Here is a 20,216-nt window from a genome sequence, read left to right as displayed (position 1 = left end):
TGGGAAAAAAATTTAGCCCCCCTGCAAGCTGGCATACAGTCGTACGGACAAGAAATTTAAAAAAAATCAACATGCCACTGCAACAATACTCGCATGCCACCATGGGGCCACCAGCACTCTGTCAATGCTCAGCTCAGAGGGAGGCACCACCGGCATGACACTCCAACTCCTCTGCAGCTAGTGCGTCATCGATCTTACACCTGATCTTTGCCTCCGCTTCACTGAAGACAACGGCGCTGTCGAGTTTTCCTCTTGGGCACCACTGCCACCAGTGAAAACCACTCTTTGGCCACTCTGACTGTCTAGCGTCACTTTTTGGTGCTATGACATTATTTCTCAATCGTCGTACCACTTTTTTGGTAGCTGACATCATCACAGCCAAACCCTAGCTGACGTCATCATTCCAACTATTGATGTCATCATTCTGGTTACTAACATCATATTTTTGGCAACTAGATTTTTTTTGGTGACGGTCGTACAAGCGTCAAATTTAAGACAGTGTCTGTAATTTTCTAGAGAGCCTCTTTTTTGGAGCAGCAGTCAATTTTTTGCTCATAACTTGAGCATACAGACGTATTTTTACAATCTAAAAGAAGCACTAGAAAGCTAACTCAGAGATAGAGACAATGGTGCTAGTTTTGATTGATTTTAAATTCATTTGAGCTTCCAAATTTGGCATTGAACTAGAGGCTTCTATTTTCCTCTTCTCTGCATCCAAATTCCAAGTTCTTTTCTCAGTTTTTGTGTTTTTCAATAGTTGTTGCTTTGGTTTTGGGGGATATATTTATTCATTGTGGGGGGGAGCATTTTATATTTTGTAATTTTCTTCAAAATAAAACCCTTCTACTTTTGTCTTCTTCTTTCTCTCAATGTCAGATCCTTCTGTGATCTGGCTCACGCCACACAACTATCACACTCGGAAGACACAGATGACTAGGCTTCTCATGTCAAGAGGCTTATGGTCATGTCTAGATGAAAACCAACATGTTCTACAATGCCCTTTTTAGGTTCTTCAGCACATTAAAAAAATGGATGAAGCCATGGGACTGATTGCACTAAACATCTCAGATAGTCTACTATTTCACTTGGATGGATTGACCACTCCACTAGCTTTTTGGAGCAAATTTCAAACATTGTTTGACATAGTGAATGAATTCTAGGCACTACAACTTGATGCAGAGTTGACTTCTTTGACTCCTACCAATTTCCCCACCATTGAGGACTTCTTGATGAAGTTCAAATCTTTGCGTACAGTTTTGTAAGGATGTAGAAAAACCAAAACAGATGATGAGTGTATTTTTTTGATACTCTCAAAGTTGTGAGGATAGTATTAGATCTTTTCTTCCACTTTCTACTCCACTATGGATGCCTTGGGTAACATACATCAGATGCCTTCTTTTGAGATATTCTATGATAGGTTAACTCATGAGCAGTCCAAGCTCACTTAGATGGATTCACTTACAAGTTCACCATCACAGGCATTACTTGCCAAGGATACGCAGGAGCAAAAGCCGAAGCAAATATCTGATTCCTCTTCTTAGCACTCTATTGGTCCATGGAGAAAAAGAAGACTGAGACTCCTTCTTGTTCCTATTGTCAGAAAGGAGCTCATGATGAGGCACATTGTTTTCAAAAGAGATTTGATGTCTATGAGAAACATATTGCAAATTTGCAAGCCCTTCTTCAAAAGAGCTCTATTTCATTCCCATCCTCTTCTACCTCATAGGGGGTTGCCTTTCAGTCTTCTTCCACCTCTTCGACATCTTCACCAAATTTTGGATAGGGTCATGCATTACGAGCTTCCATTGCATCCCCTTCCCAAGTCCCTTGGATACTGGATTCAAGTGCTTCTCACCATATGGCATCTCCTCAAGGGGTCTTCTCCTCTATTGAGGCTTCTCTAATTCCTCGTATTCTCATGGGGAATAACACTGCTCTAATAGTCTATAGGAAAGGTTCAATTCACATTCAGGATGGCACATTAAATGATGTATTATATGTTCCATCTCTCTCTGCAAACCTTCTCTCGATGTATCAGATTACACACAATGGATGAGGGAAGATAGTTGAGTTCACTGCAGATTTAATCTTCATTCGGGATAGTGCAATAGGAGGCCTTATTGCTACAAGGACAATTGATCATACCACCCATCTCTACACCTTCTTGCACTTTGGTACACCATCTCCATCATCGTGGCATACTTCTTCTCTTTCACGAGAGCATCATGTGGTGCAGTCAGGACATGTGAACCTTTGCATTGTTCCTGAGATCACCACACCACATCCCATTGAAGTCTTTTCTTCTTCATCTCTGTCGGACCCTCCAGCTCCACTCATCAAGCCTTCAAGAGCACTTGTTGCAAATTCTATAGAGGACGTTCATTTCCTCTCTCATGGTAGTGTCAACACACCTGCATTGAGGATTCCTTTTTAGGATCCTCATGTCTACTCCTTTGAGCATCAGTTAGGCCTTCCTGTCATTCAGTGGTTTCCTTGTTTTGTGCCCTTGTTTCTGCATTGGAGTTCCACTGGTTCGTTCATTTCTACAAGGGCTTCATCATTCAGGGGGGGCTTTAATGTCTCATCTCTCTCTCATTGGGGGGTTGTTTATGGTTTTGAGAGAGTCTCTTAAGCCATTTTGTTTTTGGTTTTTTTTTTCATCTCTTTTTGGAGAGGGGTTTTTCCCACCGGGTTTTCTCCTTTGTCTCTGGTTTATAGAGATTTTTTTTTGTATTGGGTACCTAATTAAGCCTTGTTCCTAGGACCCATTTTCCTACTTTCTTAGCTTTGCTAGGTTAGCTTCCTCCTGAGCTTCACTTAAGGGGGGGTGTTAGAGTAATTATTTTATTTTGCTTATTAATTAGATCATCTTGATTTAGTTAATTAAGTGGTTTACTACTCTAGTTACTTAAGCTTGCTTTTAGGTGCATGTAATTAATATTTTATATTAATTATAATGCGCAAACCTAGTTTTCTTTCCTTTAGGGTTTTGTTCACCTTTAAAGGTTGAACCTTTGTACTTTTCATTTTCAATAACTTGGAATACATTTTTTGCTCTTGTTTTGTTGAGAATTTCCAAGCTCTGCTTTTTTCATTTTTTGGTTTCTCTTCATTGTAGGATATTTGCATGCAGGTGTTCTTGAGGATCTGTGAAGTTGGTTTTCTCAACTTCTACAACAAGCATTTGATAGTTCTACCAACTAAGTGATGCTATTTTACAAGTCTATTGAAGCAGGCATATGATTTTGCTTCAAAAAAAAAAAAGTTACTCAAAAAGTAACACTCAAGAGTTAATTGTTCATAATTGTGGATAGAAGAACAAAAATAGAGATCATTGGTCACTCACCTAGTGTCATATAAAAGGGGAAGACATAAAATAAGAAGAATCAAAATACAATTAATAGAGAAATGTCATGAAAGGAAAGACTCATAGTTCAAGTGGGATGTTTGGATGCACTTGTTTAAAGAATTTATCATTCAATAAAACTCAATTGTATGGAATATCCTTAGAAATTCAATAACAAAATAACAAGTCAAGTCATACATTAGTTTATTTCTGGCATTTGGTTACAGGTTAATGACTACCTATGTTGCAACCCACATAAGATCACATGCAAATTCATAGCCTAAAAAGTTAAACACCTAAACATATGCAACTAATAGAAAACCAAATAAGGGTGGAGAAAAAGGGACCTCATTGTATTAAATCTCTAAAAGAGTGATATAACATTCAAATTGTAAGCCAATTTCCTTCTATATTTTTTTAGTCTATTCATCCTAAGACACGCGCAAATCTAAATCAACACAATACTCAAATAGGTAAACAAATTGCATACATTGATTTTTAACAAATTATAGTATTGATAGACAACAACGAACAACTTTATCTATATTGAGTTTAGCATATATGAGTAGTTGAAAACTTCTCGCTTAAGTCATGAGACTCTTCTCATAAGCCGCTTTACTTCAATGACAAGAGCAACTATTGTATGTTATAAATAGTTACAGAAAAAGTTTATTCAACCACCAATTTCAAACCTAAGTTTCTAGTTTGGTTTTAGGTAAGGGTCTAGGGTGCAAACACATTAGCTCACTATTCTTTTCTTACCCAAGATTGATGTAGCTTGGATATGTCTATATGTAAACTAAACTTTAAAAAATACATAGAATTTGCAAAAAAACATTACAAAATTGAATATAGAACACAACTGATAATTGACAAATTTTGTTGAGGAAAGTGAGTGAGGAATTTTTTGCTTTTGTTTTTCAAATTTTTAGTGTTGTTAATGTGGTAGGTAGCTAGTTTTAGGGTTTTTTAGGTTTTCACTTCTTGTTTCTATTCTTCATATAATGTCCCCTTTTGGGATTCCCTGGATATTTCCCTAAAATAACGGGTTCAATTAAAATAAGAAATGTGATGTAGTTAGATTTATAACTTTACAAATTAAAATGTTGTAAGCAAGATAAATCATGGATTATAACTTGGAATCACGTTAAACACTATTGGAAACATAATTCATGACCAATTATTCCTACAAGGGTTAAAGATCAAATAACATATAAGTGCATGTATGCATTAATAAACATTTTGATCCATTTAGAAAAATTATGTAATATCTATAGTTCACCTTTTGAATCTGTCCATAATAACAAACTTTTAACCACCGACTTCTAATCTCCCAAACAATGGTGAAAATGAGTTCTAAACAAATTTTTTACCACCTTTTTTTATATGCCTTGTGTCTGAAATTGAAATGAATGGAGAGCACAAAGCACTACAAAATTCTAACCGACATGTCAAAAAAATATGCAACCATGCCAAGTGATGATGCCATTTGCAAAAATGAGAACCTCAACACCCTCTACAAGAATAAAAAGCCCAAAAATTTGGAAATTTGCCCCCTTATGCCAAAATACACTAGCTATGAAGACCACTTGCAGCAACAATATTCTCAACACCATCATTTTGAATTTTTTCCTCTGCAATTTGGAGCTCTTTCATAGTTACAAGATGTTGTCACTGTAGTAGGTTATCCACTTAGTCGTGACTCAATTTTTGTGACTAGTGGAGTTGTGTCACACATTGAAGTTCTTTGCTGGAGTTATTAGAATTGGCAAAAAAAAATTTCTTTGGGTACTTAACTCTTTTCATAACACATTACTTAAATTAAGTTACCCAATTATTTCTCAAAATCTTTTCACGAAGATCAATTTTTTTGTTTGATTTTGTAGGTTCTATTTATGCCTTTAGTGGAATTAGCAATAGTGAAAGCTATTGAACAGATTCTAAAGTGTTGAATATTGAAATGGCTAAGGACAATGTAGATATTCATCAAGGAATTCATTCTTCTATTGTTCAAGTAGCAAGATGTATCAAATTGAAGGTTTTTATTTTGGACATCACAAAACCTATACAGTTTGGAGCTGAGATTGAGAACCTTCCATTTTCTGATGTAATTTACAAAGGAAATATGGACTAATTTTCACGATTTCTACTTTTTTGAATTTAATTTACGTGGGAAGGATATGAAGTGGAATTACATATGCACTATGCAAAGGAGTTTGCAAGAGTAGCATAGAGTTTGGTAGTATTGGATCCAAAGACGAACATAGTTTGTAAAAGGGCATCACAACTACTAATTGCCAACCAATCACTTTTTAATCAAAATTTGGACAAACACTTGGATTAAATTAATACTTTAAAAATAAAAATAAATTCCTACGACAGATATGTGAAACACTTATATGCTTATAACATTTAGAAATGCTTACTCATGGCACATTAGCATTATATTAAACACTTTGCAAACAGTTACTCAACAACAAGAAATGGTTGTTCCAATTTTAGAATATAGATAAATGATGTTACATAAAGAGAATCGATCATGGCCTCAAATATTCTATGGTTTGATGCATTCACCTACTTTGAGCTCATCATAAAGGTGATAATGTGATGATATTATTGGAAAAATTACAATATTGCATCAAATTGATAGGGAAATATTAAAAAAATTGTTAGAAAATTTATTGTTGAAAAGAAATTTCACCAGCATACCCACATAATACCCTAAGTTCCCATTGAAATAGTATGGTCTCTCAGAAACCTGCCAATATCTAGAGTAGTTGCATTTCTAAAGTCAGCAAAGGTTTGGGATATTGATAGTGTTGAACCAATTTATCACATCACCAATATTGTGTTGACTTCATCACCATATATTTCCTGTGATACTCCAGATTTGGGATGCACAAAAATTCGCAGATTCAACACTTCACTGCATGCAATCTATACATTCCTGAATATTGAATGTGGATACCCTATGCAACTAGCCCTTTGTAGATCATGTTCTTGGTGTGGCTACAAAAATGGATTACTAGCTTGCATATTGTATTTTTATGTTGTTGCTCAATAAATTCTTCCTTTGTGTGAATGTGTGAATGGAAGGCTCAATTAATGTGATATTGGTCATATCTTTCCATAGCAACCTTTCATTCCCAACCACCAAGGTAATTTACTTTTTACTATTCAATCAATATTTTTTAAAATATATTTATTATTAGTATGAATTATGTTATTTATATTAGTATGAATTATGTTGTTTTATTGTAATATTGCTATTAGGATTGAGTTGTGTAATTTTTAGATTCAAACATATTTACCCATGTTTCATGGGTTGTGGTTGAAAGGAACCAATCTCCCAAATGGAACACTTAGTACTCTTTGCATTTAGGTAATGCTCATGAAGGTGAAGCAATGGATTTTTTTGGAGTTTTCCTCTACTTAACAGTAGAATTTTCTCCATGGTTAAATTCACTTTGTTTACAACCTCATTCGCAAAACTTTAGTTACATTTTTATATATATATATATATATATATATATATATATATATATATATATATATATATATATATATATATATATATATATATATATATATATATATATATATATATATATATATATATATATATATAACTATTTCATATACATTTCATTAATGTTATGATGTAGTTCAAATGTATACATTTTTTTACCATTTTTTAAATATATATTCATACAATGGTAAATATATTTTTTGTATTTATTTTGTAATATAGGATAAAACTGTATTCTTAAGATAGTGTATCGAGTATAGAAAACATCTAAATCCTAAACTAAAATTTAAATCTTACCAAGGGGGGCACTTAGTTTATTTTTTCAAACTTCAACTATCTCCCTTGGTAAGGTTTATGTTTTAGTTTTGGATTTAGCCAATTTTTCAAGTATATAACATTTAAATATAATTATATTGGTCATTTATTTTTATTTATTTTAATTTTAGGTGTATAAAAAACACAAGAAAATGTAGGCATTAATTTGTTGGCCCCTCTATCTCGTTATGGTAGGTAAATAACCCACCTAATTCTTATAACATGTGATAGGGAGACATTTAAGCTTTCTTTACAAAGGGAAAGGGAGAGTGCATGAAAGAAGAATCATAAAACAAACCCATGAAATTATTATTATTAAGTGAACAACAACTATGCCTTATGACTTGCCTTCACACCAAGTCAACTACAAACTTGCCCTTACTTGGGTGACTAATTATTGGTGACTAATTGTTTAGTCATTCATTTGATCATTTATGTAGTCACTTATCTTTGTCTAACCTCGTGATTTTTCTTGATGATCAAATTAGTCATTTATTTACTCACTTATACTTATAAATTACAAAATATTACAAGAATTTGATCACTTTTAGTCACGTGACTAAAATTTTTAGTCTCATGACTAAAAGTTTAAGTCACATAGTCATTTATTTGTCAAAAATCTATTAGTGTTCATCACTCCTTAAATCAAACTTTCCAATATCATCATATCTCTAAATGTATTATTTACTTCCAAAAATTTTGAAATACTCAATTGAGGGTGTATATCCAAACCAAAGTTCATAAGGTGTTTGTTGGTTAATAGTTTGTTCCTCCTTGGATTTGGATTTACCTTGACTCTTTATGCCCAATGTGGTGAGGAAAACAAACTATTACCAGTAGATGGGTTGGTGTATTAACCCTATCACCACCCTTTGAATTGAAGGGTACAAGTCCCCTGTGTACAAATATTTACAATGGATGATGTTTTTAATATATCCTAATTGTAAATTGGAGTATGCTCTTAATCAGAGAGCATAAAAGATATTTACTAGATTACCCATAACCACAAGTGACCCAAGCAAATTAATGGATATGATAGCCCACAACACCCACAACTATGAATGCATGCAAACTAATTTTTAACTCTTTTAATATAACATGTACAATGCATCTACTCCACTAGTCTTACATGCATGGCTACACTAAAAAGATGCAAACATCAACAAAGAAATAGAGACATACTTAAGGATAGTAACACTCATATTACCCTGCCAAGCCACAATAACACTCAGATCACCCTAACTCAATTATTTTACCATTAAATATACTCCATTCCCAATCACTCATAAATGAACATGTAAACTAATCTATAGAGTGCAATGAAACAAATGAAAAGAAACAAAATTGAAAGTGAGAACAACACTCATATTTCTTGCACTGCTAATACAATAATAACACTTAGATCACTATGACATTAACAACTTTACAATCAATTGTCTCTTATTTCCATGCATATCTAAATTAATTGAACAACAAAAGTTCAAAGTAAACATAGTGTCTCACTCAATAGTCTTAGCTACAGGGGCGAATTCACAACAAAGTTTGTCGATCCTTGTATTAACTTTAAAAATTACATATATAGGCCCTCTTTAGAGTTTGATCGTTACATTAATCATTACAGATAAGGTGAAGAGGCATATCCAGAATTAAGATAGGAGTCATCCATTACAAAATTACATTTGAGGGGAATGCCTAAAGGCTACAAAAAGAAATAGAGAGAGATGTGTGTATATACATATATGCATTTAGTCAAAATTTAGTTGAAGAATCATCATGAGAAGAATGTAATGCTTTGGCTTCTAAGAATTTTTTTTTCTTCTTTGGGGTCATCGACTTGGCCTTGTATGCCTTTAGAGCATCAAGAACTACTCTAAGCTCCTTAATACAAGGCATGCATACGTTATCAATTCTGACGACCTAGTAATCATGGTCCTCTCTCAATTCTTCCACCATGGCTACCTTGGATTGTAGTTTCTCTGATGCCTTCAATAGAATGTCATTAATACTAGTCAGCTCCTAAATCTTTGAATCCTAATAGTTGGCTGGACTGGTTGTTTCCTCAATGAATTCTAGGAACTTTGTCATCATTCGCTCAACATCCACCAATTGCTTGTTTGGATCCACGTGCTATTTAGCATGCAAATCCTTTAGGTATGCATGGATCTTCTCTATTACTTTCTTCATAAATTCATATACATCTCTCAACTCACTAAGATCTCCTTCTCGAGTTCCATAGATTGCTTCCAATGAAGCAATGACTTTATTCCTATCCTCATAATTCCATGACTGATGGCAACATCAGTCTTCATAACAATCACCTCTTGTAATAGAGACAACTCCTCTGTTAGCTTCTCGGACTGTATTTGCATAGAGACCTGATGAGAAGACATGGTCTCTCTCAACTTTACCACATCCAAGATCAAGTTGCCTAGGTTCTCAATCAAGGAAGGACCTCAAACCTTCATATATTTTATCCACACATGACCCATCTATCTAAAATGTCTCTCTTGTTGTAGCTTCACCAATAGGTTCTTGTTCTCCTCGGTCATGGAATCAAATGTGCTTGTGGTAGAATTGTCTATTGGGATAATAGAAAGGGTCCCAAGTATAGCTCTAATGTAATTAGTGAGCTCCTTATTAGAGGACTTGAGAGTAGCCTTAGACAACTTTAGCTCCTATAATTGATCCTCAATTCTCACATTGGTGTATTTCCACATGTTCACCATGTTGTCATGCCTTAGAGGGCCCATGTCATGAGTCTTCAATTAGAAATCACCTGGGGCTAAGTCTTTAAATTTCCCCCTCTTTCTGTGGCTTTGCAATCTCTATCGCCATTTGTAATATGTTCACATCTATAACTAGAGTTGCTAGAGTGTTTGACTTCTTTATCTTTTGGGAAGGGGGTTGTTACTACATAGCCTAAGTAATTAGATTCTTTAGAGACACGCTCTCCTCCACTCTTCTCCTCTTCCTTTCAATGGTTTCTTCCAACCAAGATTCAATTGTGAGGATATTCAAATCAAATTGCAATAAAAAGTTATCAAATAGCTTCCTCGCAACCAAAGAAGTCTACTTATTCCTACTTGAAAATGGAAAATACACAGTTTTAGTCAGTAAATGAGCAACCTCGGTCACTTCCCCCCTATTGAAGTTGTGGTCTGCCTTGAGCTTGATCATCACTATTAGGATTGTTGCCTGTCAAGTTCTTCTCTAGATGATTATTGTCTCCATCTAGGTTGATCATTGGAATTATAATGGAGTCCTTCATGTCTGATCCCTCATCCTTTTCCTTTTATTTCTCCTTCTCTACTTCTATGTGTCCACTATTTCTAGTATTCGATGGAGAACCTCCTTCACATGTAAGAGTAACTTGCACATTTCTTTTTTGGAAGCAGGTCACCTCCTCCTCAACCCACTAATTGAGAGGGACTCATAGAGGTGGATGTAGTCACTATAGTGGTGGAAGTAGTCACAAATGATGTTTGAGCTACTCTAAAGGCCACTCCAGTAGAAGAACCACCAGCTCCAATTCTCTTCCTCCTTGCTCTCATCAATTCTACTCATTTTCCAATCCTTTTTATGATATTATCTATAGGATCTTCATCTTGTTAATTTTTGGGCCTTCCAATGGAATAGACACAATAGGTGTGTCTTTGATCTCTTTCGTATGCATGGAGGATCTCATACAAGAGCCATCATCTTCTAAATCATCCACATTGATGTTTACCTTGTACAATTTGATTTTCTTGACAGTGAGCCTAGACCATAATTTCTCCCTAGTCTAGAATTTAGTATAATAGTCAGCCCAATAATCTTCAATGTCAGGAACATGCTTATAGCTCAAGCCAAGCTACAAATTGTTCTTCACATAATCCACTATATCAAATTGGGGTTGTATCACTTCATAATCCTTCATTTTGTATTTTCCTTCAAAGGTCTTGATCAAGTTCTTGGCATCTAACATGGATGCACATGAATGTGGTCCAATAGTGACCAAGAAAGGAATTCCAACCTTTTTAATAGTTGCACAAAATGTGTTTACTTCCAATATCTGCCTACAAAGCTCAATCAACACAATTTTATCATTAGGATACCTTGGTAAACTCCACGGGCAGCTGTCAAAACCAACAATTCTGATATATGAGAAGGCGGGGAATTGGATAAAGCAACTTCCAAACTAGGTGACCAAATAAATAACCTCTAGTAAGAATCTTCTCTCTGAGAAACTTTGCAACTCCTTACACAATCTCATAATGAAGGCATCATTAACCTTCATGAACTCCTCATAGCTCCTCTCGAACTGCAAATAGGGATAGAAATCATAAACCTTTGTTGTCTCATCAAAATCCTTTATGCAAGGTAGTCCTAGCCACAAATGATGGGTTTCCATAAAATATATTACATATGAGGACATGTAGAACTACTTGAATGCTTTGGCTGAATTCATCCATCTAGTGAGTTCATCATAGATAATTTGGGCCTAATCAATGTATTGCCCATTTGCATGTATTGCTTGCACTAGAAAGAAATGGAGCTCAATAAAATTAAGGACTTCTTCTTGTCCTTTCAATCTTAGTCGCAAGGCCAAAATATATATGATCTCCCTCTTTAAGCTTTTTCTAAAGAGAGTCTTTGAAACTTTTCTTTTCTTACTTCTAGGGGTCTGGAAACAGGTCCCCATGATGTTCGCTAGTTGTAAGGTCTTCTTTTCATTATACATGGAGGCAGACAATCCAAAGTCTATGTTGCAATATTCATCTCTGGTTAGACCCAAAGGCACTTTGTATGAGACCTTTGTCAAAAATGAGCAAGACAGAGTCATTTGGCATCTATATTTGCTCTATATTTGGATCATATCTTGCAATGTATTCTTGGACTAACTCTGGTGCCTGAACCACCATTAGGAATCTTGCAGCTTCAACTAATCCACTTTCCTTAAGCTTCTGAGTGATGGGATGGATGGGTTATGCTTCAATCTCTTATGTAGGTCATGGAGATAATAAAATCTAAAAGATGTATCAATGTAATCCTTTAATTTTCTCTCAAGATCAAGCAGACAATTGTACATACCATTTCTAACAACCATCACTATATATAAATGCATAGGGAAAGAAACAATTCACACTTGGGATGAAATTGCCCATTACGGAATGAAGAACTGCTTTCACCAAAAATATAATCTTATCAATTTCAAATTTGATCTTTGGGCTTCGAATTTCTCACGTTACACAAGTGAGGAGTGGCCCATTAAGTTAGAAATCCCCTTTAATGGCGTAATGATTAGTTTTACCATTAAGACAATCGGTTAACAAATCCCTTTGATGTCATCCATATCAAATTTACTTTTATTAGGTCGTACAATAGATTTTATGATATTTTCTTTTTAAGTTATGGAGTAGCAAGGAACTCACTTTTATGATTCTTCTTTGTATTTTGATCCTTAGAGAAGAACCACTTCATGAGAGAATTTGGCTTATGGATGAATCCAAATGCTTTTGGTTAAGTCATAGGAGTAGCATCACCTTTACATTTTAGACAAGCTAAAAACTTATCTATTTTACCTTTGTCAGGATTGTGGCACTTGGGCCTCTACTCTAGTACTAGAGAAGCTTTCCTTCTTTCCCCAAACTTATTTTATATTTGGTCACTTTTTCTCTCGGGAAGCATCACATAAGCATCTCTGTGAGAATATTCCTTTTCACGATCAATTTTCTACCCAAAAGTATACTTATCTTCATTTATCAGAGAGTAAACACTTGGGGTACTTTTTTCAGTTGGAGGTGTAGTCAAAGAAGTGAAATTTTGACAAGGCACATATTTAGATGAAATTTCTATGATCTAAATGAACCTTTGGATCCAAAGTCCTCTAATTACCTTCGAAAGGTAAAATCTTTGTATGTATATTGTGTGCATTCTACCAAATTTGCACTTTCGAAAAATGGGAGAATCGTCTTTGCTAAAGTCGAAGCGCACCAGAAATAACCTCTTTCTAATAACATCAACCACTTAGTATTTTCTTCACCTCAGGAAGCCTTAAGAAATATTTCCTTTTTTTAAAAGGACTATATGGAATCCTGGTAAGTATATTCCTTCATTCTACCATGAAAACACGCTTCTATTTCCTCTATTAGAAAAGTGGCTTCCTGGCTACTCATCCGGGTGAAAGAGAAATAATAATAATATTATTATAATTATTAATAAAAATTAAAATATTAATTATAATTATTAATAATATAATAATAATTAATTATAATTAGTTACATATATATTGTAAATTATAATAAAATAATAAATTATATTAATAATAATTATAATTTCCAATATATAGCTACAAAGGAAACACTAAGTCTTTCTTCATTTTTGGGAAGATTAAGGGACTCCTTTGATTCAAAAATGGTGCTCTTTAAAATTTCTATTCATATTCCTTTGAAACTCTACTTTTGGAGGCAACCTTTCTTCACATGTTACAAACTCCTTAAACAAGCTTCGCTTCCGGTGGAAGAGAAGTTGAATAGGTGAAGTTCCAATTTGATGCATGCTTGGGCATATTTTGATATTCCACATGAATTTTCAACTTTCTTCTCATTGAAGAAGACACTCTACAACAATCCCACCCAACCTAAGACAACTAAAGGCCTTGATGCACTTGATTTGTATAAATCCCACAGAAGGGTTGGGCAAGGTTGATGAGAAGAAAGCATCCTAAGGGGGAACCTAGGATCAAACTTTATAAACATTTGCATTGATTAGACTCCAAGATTGAATCTTAAAAGGGGGACAAAAATAAGGGCGACAATGTCTTACTAGTGTTTTGTTTGATTTGTACTATGTTCATAGTGTACATTGTTGTATTTACTACTTCTCTCTAAAAGATCTTAGATACATTATTCTCAAACATCATCACTCTTATTTCTTCTATCATTTTTATTTTCCTCCTTTCTGCTATCCCATTTTGTTCAGGTCTCTTAGGGGTTGAAAGATGTATTTTAATGCCATTTTATTCATGAAAATTATTAAACTCATTTGAAGTGAACTCTCCACCTCTACTAGATCTCAAACATTTAATCTTTAAACCAAATTCATTTTCAACTCTACTCTTAAATTTATTAGTCTTCTCAAAAGCTTAAAATTTCTCTCTAATAAATGTTATCCACATCATTCTAGTGAAATTATCAACAAGAATCATAAAATACCTTTCACCATAGAATGATTTTGTCTTAGTAGGACCACTCAAATCTCCAGCTTCATAGATGTAGTAAATTTCTTTCTCAAAAATGAGTTTTTCTTCTTTTTTCCATCACACATTCCTTACATATCATGTTAGCAAGTTTCACAATTTTAAGCAAATATCTAATTGTGAATGTAGTATTGACCTTAACAATGTTGTCAAACTTGATATGACAAAACCTCTTATGCCACTGTTGGATACAATTATCTAATTATGTGTTGTCTTTGATGTTACACAAATGTCATATCAGTTGTCAATCAATGCTTACCGAACTCACTTGGTCAGCAAGATAGTTTTCCTTGTCTACCGAGCATTCCTAAAGATTACTTTGCGAAGACAGTGTCTACCGAGCTCACTTGGGTGTTGAAAGAATTCTGGCAAGAAACAATGTTAACCGAGTTCACTCAGTTGCCAAAGGATTTTGCAAGTTCGTAGTGTTAACCAAGCTTATGTTGGTTAACATAGGAAATCCTCTCATAACCACTATTTATCGAGCAGGGTTGGCCAATGAAGGATTTTGTTGTTTGACATAAGAAGCTTAATTATTTTAAGTATTATTTCTAGCTGACTATGGTGATGATTATTGGTCATTTAATTAGTAATTGAGTCGAATTGACAATCTAGATGGTATAAATGAAAGGTCAATGTGAAGAACCTCCTTATAGCAATATCGTGAGAATGCTCGAAATAACAGAATACAAAGTGATAGCAGAACTCAGAATGAATCTACTGATCGCAGGCCACTTCGAGGGGGTAACCTCCTTTGAGCAAGCTCAATACAATAAATTCGTCCGTGCCCATCAAGGGCCTCAACCTATTCTTATATACTGAGTACGATCTAGAAAAGTAATACTACCTATGCATGTGGGATAATAAAATATACTCACGGGACGACTTACAAAGCATATGCGTCCAACAACACTACTCTGACAAAATAAACAGAAGGAACACACAGGTTCCTAACATCCCCTCTCCCTTAGAAAAAAGCTTTGTCCTCAAAGCTTAAGGTGTGGAAATTGTTGTTGAATCTGAAGAAGGGGTTCCCAGGTAGCATCCTCTGGTTGCATGCCATGCCACTGAATCAAGACCTCAAAGATGGAGCGAGAGCGAAGCTGGCGAGTGCGCTGGTCAATGATTGCCACCGGCTCCAGGATAATGGATCCTTCCGTATCCATTTCAGGGAGAGTAGTTTGTGCTCTGACAGTGGTACCCAGAACTTTCTTTAGACAAGAAACATGAAAGACTGGATGAATGCGGGAAGAAGGAGGAAGTTCCAGTTTATAAGCAACTGAACCAATCTTCTGCAGAACCTTATAAGGCCCATAAAATTTTGGGGCCAGCTTATGACGCCCTTTCAGCTTTAGGGAGGATTGTTTGTATGGCTGTAGACGAAGAAAAACCATATCCCCAACTTGAAATGAGCGCTCAGAACGGTGTTGATCTGCTTGTTGTTTCATCCGATTACGGGCCATGTGAAGATTATCCTGTAAGGTACGAAGAATCTGATCCCTGCTGCGGAGAACTATGTCAACTGCCTGGACTGGTGAGCTGTTGGGAGTGTAGGGAAGGAGCACTGGAGGTGCCTGACCATAGACTGCTTCATATGGAGTCATTTTAGAGGCAGTGTGGTAAGAGGTATTGTACCACCATTCAGCTAAAGGGAGCCACTTGGCCCACTGATGTTGCTGTTCGGAAGTGAAGCAACGAAGATAAGTTTCCAAGCATTTATTGACAATTTCAGTTTGACCATCAGTTTGTGGGTGATAGCCCGAACTCATCTTCAGTTTGGTGCCAGTTTTCTGAAACAGTTCAGTCCAAAAATGACTGGTAAAAGTTGCATCACGATCAGAGACAATGGAAGAAGGGAGTCCATGAAGACGAAATATCTGGTCCATGAAGATTTGTGCAACAGAGGAGGCAGTATAGGGGTGGCTGAGGGCACAAAAATGACTATATTTCGAGAGACGATCAACCACAACCAAGATCACTGTCTTGCCACCAGATTTAGGAAGCCCTTCAATGAAATCCATAGAAATATCAGTCCAAATCCGTGTAGGGATGGGCAATGGTTCGAGCAAGCCAGGAAGGAGGGTCGTTTCACCCTTGTGGCGTTGGCAAGTATCACATTCAGCCACCATCTGTTGAATCGTCTATTTCATCCCTTTCCAAAAGAAGTTTCTCCTTGCTCGCTCATAAGTTTTGAGGAAGCCTGAGTGTCCTGCTGAAGGAGAAGCATGGAGTTCATAAAAAATAGCCTGATGTAGAGCTGGGTTCTGAGGAAGCACTAGCCGACCCTTGTATCGAAGAGAAGCACCATCCCAAGAGTAATGTGGTATAGCAGAAGGATTATTGGCTAGCTGGTGAATGATTTGAGATAAAGAAGAGTCACTGTCATAGCCCTGCTGAACAGACACTAACCAATTGGGAATGGGCATAGAAATAGTGGAAAGGGAAGCTTGATTATCAAATGTGCGAGAAAGAGCATCTGCCACAATATTCTCCTTACCCTTCTTGTAGGTGATCTCATAATCATACCCCATGAGTTTGCTGACCCATTTCTGTTGTGTAGGAGAGGATACCCGTTGTTCCAGGAAGTATTTCAGACTTTGGTGATCGGTTCTGATGCAAAAATGACTCCCTAAGAGGTATGGCCGCCACTTCTGTACAGCATGCAAAATAGCCATCATTTCTTTTTCATAAGTAGAGAGGGCTAGATTCTTACCAGAGAGGGCTTTGCTAGTGAACGCAATAGGATGGTCATCTTGCAGGAGAACAGCACCCAATCCATTGCTGCAAGCATCACTCTCAATAGTGAAGGGTTTGGAAAAATCTGGCATCGCGAGAACAGGTGTACTGCACATAGCCTGTTTCAGTTGTTCAAATGCAGTCTCAGCAACAGGGGTCCAGGAGAAGGCATCCTTTTTTAACAGAGCTGTCAATGGTGCTGCAATTTTCCCGTAATCTTTGACAAACTTGCGGTAGTAGCCAGTCAACCCCAAAAAACCCCGAAGGCTCTTGAGAGTTTTAGGATGCGGCCAAGTTTTCATGGCATCTATTTTTGTAGGATCCACCCGCACTCCATGGTGTGCAACAATATGCCCGAGATACTCCACTTCCTCCTGGCCAAACACACATTTAGATAGTTTTGCACAGAGTTGATGATCAGAGAGAAGTTGCAAGACAAGCTCTAGATGATGGAGATGCTCAGCCCAAGTTTTGCTATATATGAGGATATCATCAAAGAAGACCAGAATGAATTTCCGGAGGTATGGTCGAAATATGTTATTCATCACTGCCTGAAATGTTGAAGGAGCATTCGTGAGGCCAAAGGGCATGACTAAAAATTCATAGTGACCATCATGTGTGCGGAAGGCAGTTTTAGGTATATCCTCCTCATTAACCCGAATTTGATGATACCCAGAACGAAGATCTAACTTGGAGAAAAAATGAGCCCCATGAAGTTCATCAAGAAGTTCATCAACAACTGGAATGGGAAACTTGTCCTTTATAGTGAGATGATTAAGTGCTCGGAAATCAATGCAGAGTCGCCATGACCCATCTTTTTTGCGAACAAGCAGAACTGGAGAAGAAAAGGAACTGGTACTAGGGCGAATAATACCTTGCTTCAGTAAGTCACGGACAAGTATCTCGATTTCGGTCTTCTGATGAAATGGGTAGCGGTAGGGCCTGATGTTGGGCGGAACACTGCCAGGAAGGAGCTGAATACGGTGGTCCTCTGGACGAGAAGGAGGTAATCCCACAGGTTCAGCAAATACACCAGAATACTTGTCCAAAATGTGTTGGAGATCGGCAGGAGTGCTAGAGACTGCTGATGGCTGCATCTGAATGGAATGGAGCTGAGCGATGACACCATGTGAATTCTTCTTAAGAAGTTTTTCCATACAGTGTGAACTGATGATGCTGAGAGACCCTGGTTGTAAGCCTTTCAAAGTGTGTTGGTGCCCCTCGGCTGAAAACTGCATCCAAAGTTCAGCAAAATCCCAGAGAATGGGGCCAAGAGTGCGTAACCATTGGGCACCCAAAACCACATCACAGCCACCTAAGGGTAAGGCAAACATGTCAGAGCGCATGTTATAATCTCCAATAGAGAGACACACATTGCGACATTTCCCTTTACAAGGTAAAGTGCCCCCATTGGCAATCATGACTTCAAAGCTAGAGCAGGGATGGATAAAGCAATCAGCCTGTTTGGCTATTCGTGGATCAATGAAGTTATGAGTGCTACCAGAATCAATGAGTATAGTAAGAGGGATCTTCTTGAAGAAACCCTGGACCCGCATGGTTTGTGGAGTAGTGACTCCTGCCAAAGCATGGACAGATATCTCTGGTGGAGCTTCTGGTGAAGGAGGTTCAGGCTGGTGAGGCTCAACCTCATCATCCACTGTTTCCTGAGCATCTACATATTCTTCCAGTTCCGGTGGAGAATCCACATCCAAGAGATAGAGCTTTTGCTGAACACATCTATGGCCCCGAGACCATTTCTCATCACAATTATAACAAAGCCCTTTGTCTCGCCTGACTCACATCTTTGTTTCAGACAAGTGCTTGATTGGAGTAGTTCTGGGAGCTGGTATGACTGGAGGGTTGTGAGAACCTGTATTTCTGAATGGAACAAAATTAGATCTGGAGCGTTGTAGAGCACTAATCTTGTCTTCCGCTAACTTAGCCAACCCAAGGGCTTCCATCATTGTAGTAGGTCGAAACATTTTGACTTCTGAGCGAAGTGCATCCTTCAGACCACTGACAAAACAACTACGGAAGAATTCATCAGACAAGCCCTCTGTGTAATTAGCTAATTTTTCAAACTCTGTCTGGTATTCTCTTACAGTACCTGTTTGACACAGTTTAGTGAGTGCTCCTGTGAAATCATCAAAGGAACTAGGGCCAAAGCGCTCCAAAATGAGGGTGCACAATTCTCTCCACGTTGGGCCTACATTAGCCTTGATGTACCAACGGAACCATTGAAGAGCTTCATGTTCCAAATGAAAAGATGCAAGGGGGACTTTGTGGTTATCCAAAGTATTATGCAAGCTGAAATACTGCTCTGCCCTATAGATCCATCCAGTCGGATCAGAACCATCGAAGCGTGGAAAATCAAGCTTTGGTCCATGGAAATTGCCAGAAGAGGACCCAGTATCTCCTGAATGGTTTCGGCTCATGGCTGACTGCTGAAAGTTAAGACCCAGAATTTTGTCATCCAGATCTTGAAGTTTGGTTTTGAGGGATGCAATTTCCTCTTCCATGATTTTTGCTCCTGTACGCGTAACAACCATAAAGCAAGGTTTTTTTTTTTTTTTTTTTTTTTTTTTGGAATGGGTAGAAGATGAGAAACAAAAACTTTTTTAGTTACGGCAAACTTGGATTTGGGTAAAACTCATATAGGAAATGGGTGTTTGACGGGTGGTGGGAGACTATCTAGGGACAAGGGAAAAAGAAAAATGAGGGTTTCAAGGGTAGGGAGGCGAAATGAGGCGAACAGTCCAAGAGGGATAAGGGAGCAAAATGAGGAATTGAATCTTGTGGCTCAGTTTGGTGGCGATTGGATGAGAGGTGAAAAAGATAGGGCAAACCCTAAAATTAGATAAATGAGGGATTTAGGGCTTTGATATGTAAAATTTGGGGTTGGGTCGCCAAGGAAGGAAGTATGCGAAATGATATTGCAGACGTTCTGCGGAAGTATGAGCAGAAACAGAAAGCAAACAAGGAAGCTACGACTAAAAAACAGAAAAAATTTTACTCTTTTTTTTTTTTTTTTTTGAACAGTCGACTTAGAAAAA

This window comes from Cupressus sempervirens, chromosome 5, assembly GCF_028749045.1.
Source record: "Cupressus sempervirens isolate cs-2001-9-10 chromosome 5, ASM2874904v1, whole genome shotgun sequence".
Lineage (NCBI taxonomy): Eukaryota > Viridiplantae > Streptophyta > Pinopsida > Cupressales > Cupressaceae > Cupressus > Cupressus sempervirens.
Note: the sequence above shows the minus strand (reverse complement) of the source record.